This window comes from Camelus dromedarius, chromosome 17 (assembly GCF_036321535.1).
Source record: "Camelus dromedarius isolate mCamDro1 chromosome 17, mCamDro1.pat, whole genome shotgun sequence".
Classification (NCBI taxonomy): domain Eukaryota; kingdom Metazoa; phylum Chordata; class Mammalia; order Artiodactyla; family Camelidae; genus Camelus; species Camelus dromedarius.
The window spans coordinates 16,927,980-16,935,293 of record NC_087452.1 but is presented as its reverse complement, the minus strand read 5'-3'; the positions used below and the strand labels follow the sequence as shown (position 1 = coordinate 16,935,293).

Genomic DNA, 7,314 nt, shown 5'->3' with positions numbered 1-7,314 from the left:
CTTTCTATGTGTGAGAGACGAGACGGCTTCAACAGCTGATTCCACCCTCAAAGTATACAGCGCACATAAAATAAATACAGGTCACAAAAATTAACAAATCATCATAACTGTCTAATACATCCTGGGCTGGCTGCGGAAAAACAAGATCATTCTGGATTTATATCTGTAAGTATGGGATTTCCTGGACAGCTAATATCCACAAACAATCAAACACAGGAGGAACACGGGGGAAAAAGGCAGCATTATTTCAAATTTGAGCTGAGAGTCGTGATTTGTAAAAGGGCTGAACAGGAACTGGAGATGAAATCTGAAGCAAGGAAATTCTTCGACTAGGCACTGATGGACATTTCTGTTTCTCTTGGCTCTGTCCAGGTTTTTCGGTCACTGGGTTTCGAATGGGATGCCAAATGAGAATCTTGCTAGTAGGGGAACTTTGAAAATGACAACTAACTTAATCCCTCAATTTAAATAAAATAATAATAATAAAAAAAATCTAATGATACTTCACTCAAGAGTCAGAGCCTTTTATGAGACCTGTTGCCAATATTAGTGTCTTGGAATGAGCTCATCTTTCATCCTGGCTAAATTCCAACACACAATTTCATTAACCCAGGTACTGCAGGTGATAAAACTCATTTTTCCCTAAAGAGACAGCTAAAAAGTACCAGTTATACATTTATGAAGTACCAGCAATCAAAATTATGGATTTTCTAAAAGGTTTTTAACTACTTTTATTGAAAGGAGAATCGCTGTCTCAGACTTTTGTGTGACACTACTGCTGATAATAAATTTCACCATTTAGACATGGCCATAACATGGTAGACAGTGTCAATAAAAGTATGGGGCAAAGATGATCCCTGTCTCTTAAGCGATGCCTTCTAATTACACGCCGGAAGTGATCACGTGAAATACCTAGGCTAACTAATGGCTCTTAAAATATGAGAACACACAACAGTGTCTCCACAGTGGAACAATGTGCTGTACACACAAATGCAGAATTCCATGAGTAGACAGTCAAAATTTTTTCTAATGCTTTCAAAGCCTACAAGGAAAAATTACACTTCATTTGCATTTCTGACTAAAATCTGTTTGCCGAAAAAGAGGGAAAAAAATGCGTTCCAAACTTATTTGCTTCTTTTTGAGCAAAGTGGTGGCATTGGGCCTGTTATCTTTGGCAAACTTGTCTAAACTTTTCCAGCCAACATTCTATACATCACTAGAGGGCGCTGTGGTATTTAGGCCACTCTGACCTCTGAGGGCTTGGAAAGGTCTTTGAAGTCTGGAACAATGTCAGAAAGGTGAAAGGAGAGACTTTTTAAGGGGCAGGAAAAAAAAAAGGTTTTTGGTCCCACCCAACCTCTATTTTTCTAAAAACAACTCAAAAATGCAAGATCAGTAGGAAAATCAAATCCATAAAAATATTAAGCTCAGTATGTAAAACTCCAAGAATTGTCACCTGGGATCTGACAGGGGAACATTTCATCCCCCAGTCCTGGAGACTTAAACGGTGAGGCTACAATTCCCTTTGCATCCACCCACCTTCTAGATGGCTCTTCCCTCTAGGCGTGCTCCAGGCTCCTGCACTAAGGAGAGGGAATTTCACTGCAGAACATTCAGGCGTGCAAACCGAGAGCCACAAATGGGTTTGAAACAATTTATGATATCCGGCCTCCTTCGACATGTATTAGCATATACCTGGTTTCTTTAACATACACTTTGTTTTTCCAAAACCACAAACATAGTTGCTGGAATTTCATGTGGAAGTGCTTAAGGGGCTGAAAGTTAACACCTTTGTGATCCTTGCAGCCTCACGGTGGCTGCTGAACAAAAGCCTCTTTGTCGAGGCTTTCTCGAAATGTTTTCTTAACATGTTCCAAGTAGTTTTAGGCCGGGAACTAAAGTAAACAAGATGTTACCATGATAAAAACACTTGTGAAAACATTACCGAGCGCACTTAGTAGTTTCTTTCACATAAAACGCTTCACAGTTTTCAGAAGTGAAATGCACAGGAAAAAAAAAATTTTTTTTTAAAGCGAATTAGTGATGAACTGTCCTCTACCATCTCCAGCCCTCGACCTTTTTGAAAGGGTCAAAGTTCCACCGCTGGGCATTTTCTTGCAACATTTCTCTCCCTGTCTTCTATTAGAGCACGTAGAAAGTTTACTTTGGCTTTAATAAGTAATGTACATCTGACTAACATGCAAAGGAATTTTGGTTTTGATTGTTTTGCCTGGTGCTTTTCTACATGAGAAATAACCAAAAAGTAAAAAATAAAAATAAAAATAAAAAAATCAAAACAAAACAAAACAAAAAAACCCAAATTCCTTTCAAATGGATACTAAGCAAGGACACAAATCATGCTTTTATTAGATGTTATACCAGCGACCATCAAAAAAAAAAAGACAGGGGAAATGGAAGTATTTTCCCCAGGCACATACGAGTACCTAGTATTTGGGAAACTATGGGTCTGTGTCTGATTTTTACATTCAAAGTTAGAAACAGGAAAATGTGGTCATGATTTAACCTTCAAATCCACTCCCCACCTTGCCACAGAATGGTATGGGCCCTTTTTCAAAAAGAAAAGGGGAAGAATTATAGATCTGTATTTTTATCGGTGAAGACTGGGTCTTCAACCTCGTTTAAAAAGAAAAAGCCTGATCCCGACGGGAAGAGGATGGGAGAACTACCCCAGTTTCACCTCTCTGGATGGTACTGGGCTTGTTTTTGTTTTTCTGTTATCAGAGGATTCCAAGCAATGCAGGGCTGGCGGATTTCATTAGAGTTCTCCTGAGTACCTGCTGGCATCAGTGTGCTCCAACAAACACAACAGTCACATGATAACTCATGGTTAATAGATTAAAACAAAACAAAACAAAACAAAAAAAACAACACTCAAACTGCAACTTGTTTTGAGAAGAAACAGGGAAATAAATGCACACAAAAGACTGGGTATCTGCTGGTTCTGATAAAGCGCCCCTCAGCTGGCTGGGAGGGAAAGACAACAGGATGGTTATTTGTACAGTATTTATCTTTGAAATCAAGGGCCCTGTGGTATACCTCACCTTGGGAACAAACACTGCAGAATGATCACAGATGAGTGTCAAACCTCTGGTTTTGATTTACCAACAGTTATGGTATTTCTTCCTCAGGAAGGAAAAAAAAAAAAAACAGGCCACGTTTTCAGACCTGTGAGTCTCCCCCCTCCCTTCTCATAACCTGTCTCTCTGTTAACAGTGGCATTTTATTGTCAGATGGGATTTTTCATACTGAATAACTGATCTTGGCCTCTCTAAAAGTTCTCCCTTACCAGTCTGAGCAACAGAAGATTGGAAAACAGTTACCAAGCCAAGTCATGTTCTCATTCAAACTGAACCCTAAAAACCAGGTGGCAGAACCCAAGGCCACGTAAGTACAAAAGCCGCGGCAGTTGAGTCAAGTGGCTGTCTAAAATGTGAAGAAAAAGGAGGGCTCTGTGAATCCAGATGCAGCTGACCAGGAGAGCCGTGCCCAGGGGGTGCCAGACTGTGGCTCAGCTAAAAACCTAGTGACACCCAAAAACTTCACACTGGGTCAGAGGTCAGCACACCAGTCCAAGGACACAGCCACGCCCAAACCTTACACGGCACCCTATGGCTGCTTCTGCGCTACAAAGGCAGAGCTAAGCATCTGTCTCAGAGAGGGGCTGGCCTGCAAAGCCCACCATAGTTACCAGCTGATCCTTTAGAGGAAAAGCTGGCCACCCCTGCCCTAGGATCACGTTCGACCCTGTGGGACTTTTGTCCGGAAACTAATGGTTAAAAACTGTATCAAAGAACGGTCTCCTCTAACACATCAAAGATTTACATCACCACAGCCTCTAGGGACAAGGTCAAAGATATCTGGAGAGTTTCAATAATTTCTCTTTTAAAAATATACTTAGGTAGATAAGAAGTACTAATATTTTTCAAGGGTGCTTGCTATGGGCCTGACACTTGACACAATACACCTTTTAATTTTCACAACCCTAAGAGCTGGTTATCATTACCATCCCACATCACACGTGCTGATACTGAGCTCAGAGAGCACCCTCGTAGCAAGTGGCTTCACTGCCCATTCTGCCTTTCTTCAAAGCTTTCTTTGCACCTGCTGCCTTAAGCAGAAAGCATATGGTTAATAAAATGAACTGCCTCCAGTCAGGTGGTATTTATCATAGAACAACTAAGAACAAGTCCTGTGAAGCCAGACTTGTCTGGGTTTGGATTTGGACTCCACCTCTTACTAGCTGTGTGATCTTGGGAAAATTACTTACCTTCACTGTGCCTTAGTTTCTTTATCTGTAGGTCGAGAGTAATACTACAGTATTACCACTATAAGGTGGTTGTACTAAATGTATTATATATAAAAAAGCACTTAGAATTGTAATATGGAGTTGGAATATGTCAAGCACGGTGCCAAGCACACTTCAGGGCTATTTAGTTAAAAACTCTTACCAGGGGAATGTAAAATTAGGAAACTTAGAAGATAGATGAAAATATATATATATAAAGCAGTATCTAAATCAAAGTCAAGGTAATACTGCTTTTACTGAGTAAGACCACCTTGGAGAATCTAAGCACCGCTGGTACCAACTTGCTAAAACCGTTAGGGAGCCCCTCAAAAGTGGGAGAACGGGGGAGAAGGCTGGGGCCAGGAATGAGGGGTTTTCAGAGTCTACAAATCTGGCAGTTTGAGAAGAAATGCTTGAAACATCACTTCCCGAAAACAGTGACCCCACTGATGTCACTCAAAGAGGCCACATGGGTTTTGCTCGAACCACAAGAAGTATGGAGGCTCTTTCAGTCCAGTTCAATGGAAAGTAAAGCCGCTTTCACTAAAGTCGACGTGATTACCTTTAGGCTGAGCAGAGATCTGGGAGATGTGAATTCACAAGAAGACTCATTGACTTTCCACTGCTCTAGGCAAGATCTTGAACCCTGAAGACAACTCTAAATTTCCAAGAAAAAAAAATTTTTCCAAGAGCTAAAATCATGCTGTAGAGGAAAATCAAAATCCTGAATTTGTCATATATGGCCAATCAATGTGTAAACTCAGAAAAGTTTCAAGAGAACTCTGACTTCCAGTGGGTCTTTCCTCATTCAACACTTAACTCTCCCTTTGCTGGTTTCCAATACTCATTTTTGACTCGTGGGAACCAAAGCTGTCATCCCCAGCATCCACGTGGCTCCTGTGGGGTGAACATCTCCCTTTTGCTCTGAAGGTGGGCATGTGACACGAGCCTGACTACCTCCTTGCGATTGGCTCAAAGCCAGAACACACGACGCAATCTGGGCCGATGACGGTCTGCCCAGGACATCTTCCTGGAACTACTGGAGAGGAGATGCACCCTGGGATCCTAAACTTGTGGCGTGTAAATCTGCCTTCTTCAGTTCCAGCTGAAGACAGCCTGAGAGTGAAGGCAACACAGGCTAAAACAGACCTAAGGGACAATGAACCAGTATTCCAATAACCTCATTCAAGCATCAGGGTTCAGTCCAGTGGGCTGTACCACTGGACTTCCTAATTATGGGAGCCAGTTTTCATGCCTCAAACCCCCCTTTTTTTTCCCCCTGCTTAAGCCAGTTGAAGTGGGATTTCTGTAGTCTGCAAACAGAAGTCTCCCGACAAAAATACACCAATCAATAAATACAAGGAAATAAGCAACAGTTGCAGGAGCACCATGGGCATTCCAATTCCACTGAGCAACCCATCACGTCGCGTGCAAAACCACGATAAATAAGAGAGGGACATGAATAAAAGTGAAAACTAAATAGGTGGTTTTCTCTACAAGAGCCAAGCTCTTAATATCCTTAGACAAGGAAAGGGCTTTTTCCATAGGAACAAAGTCTAGGCTCCTATTCTATCTTCAGACTCTTTTCTTTAGAACTTGATGTGGTCTGAAAATCTCTTTGTGGAGGTATATTTGCCCCTCCCTCCCAATATATATATATACACACCTAACTGTCCACTCACGTAATAAATGAACCTAAGATTTGAGGATTAGGGTGAAAATACTTTATTAGCTAAAATTTTTAAGTGGTCAGTTGGAAAACTGCCCTTTTCCCTTGTGACTCTAAAATTGATACATGTCACCAAATGCTGATAGCGATTTTATAGTTCTAGAGATTTTATAAAATAAATCAGATTTATAGATGTTTACTGGCCATTCTATAGAAGTGTGAAAGGAACAGCAAGATAGTCATCAAAGCTGGCACTGGGCGCAGAAGGTGCAATAGGAATTCAAAAGTGGTTCCTGCCAGGATCTTTTTCTTTCGCTGTCTAAATACAATTAGGCAAATGATCAGGAAATAACAAAACATGGATTCTACAATAAGTGATTTCTAAGAGAACAAAGCCCTGTAGCACTAACTTGAATCATCATAATTCTTAAGGGCTGTTGCTTAATTTAAAATAAAGTATCAATGCTCTTAAGTACTAATAATTAGAAACGATTTGAAATATCTGTTTAAAAATTTTTTTGAGTACTTAAGATTTTAATGACCACATAATAATGCTCTCGAAATAAAATATTAAAGCTGGGAAGCTATGAAATGAGATTCACAGGCTTCTATTCATTAATCAAAAAATGATATTCACCAAAACCACTTGCAGGTAACACGAGAGATATCTCTATGGGTGGCTTTATTAAAATATTTGTATCTAGGTCCATAAAGCTAGATATAGAGATTATTCTAATAATACAAAGACCATACAAAATCAGAGGCCTGCATGTAAATCAGTCTGCCTCTACTCTCTATTTCCTGGGGCTTGAATGAGACAGAAAAGCCAGAGGGAAACACCGCCACCCCCCAACACCCAATTTGCAAACCATCATGCACTTACACATACAGGAGTTTTATATGTGCATGTTTGCTTGTTGCATGATATATAAATATATTAAATATAATGTAGTATTATACTCAGTTCATACATCAATGATTCAATGATATTATGAATATATTTATGTGATGTCAATAATGCAGGGCAGTTTAGACTCAGTATTTTTAAAGGACAAGGCTCTATAGGTAAGGGAAATATTAAGACGCAGGGCAGACGCGTTTCCCTTCAGCTGTGAGAGGATTCATGTACCATTTACTCACAGCGATACTTTATCAGTGGTACAGATTCAAATGGGATAACCCAAGTTTTAGTCATACTTTAACTACAGGAATTAAACATACTCTGTTCTCCCTATAAGGACAAGAATCTGAACAAAAGTCAACACCAATACAGAAAGAGAAGAATCCAGCTGGTAACATTTCCTCGGCTTAGTATGGGGAGAATTTTTACTTAATACAC

General features: G+C 40.2%; 1 protein-coding gene across 13 annotated transcripts in view; it reads right to left on the bottom strand.

The window, feature by feature from the left end:
• Nucleotides 1–7,314, bottom strand: part of FOXP1 (forkhead box P1) — a 549,781-nt gene that overhangs the window by 48,007 nt on the left and 494,460 nt on the right. The window lies entirely within an intron of this gene.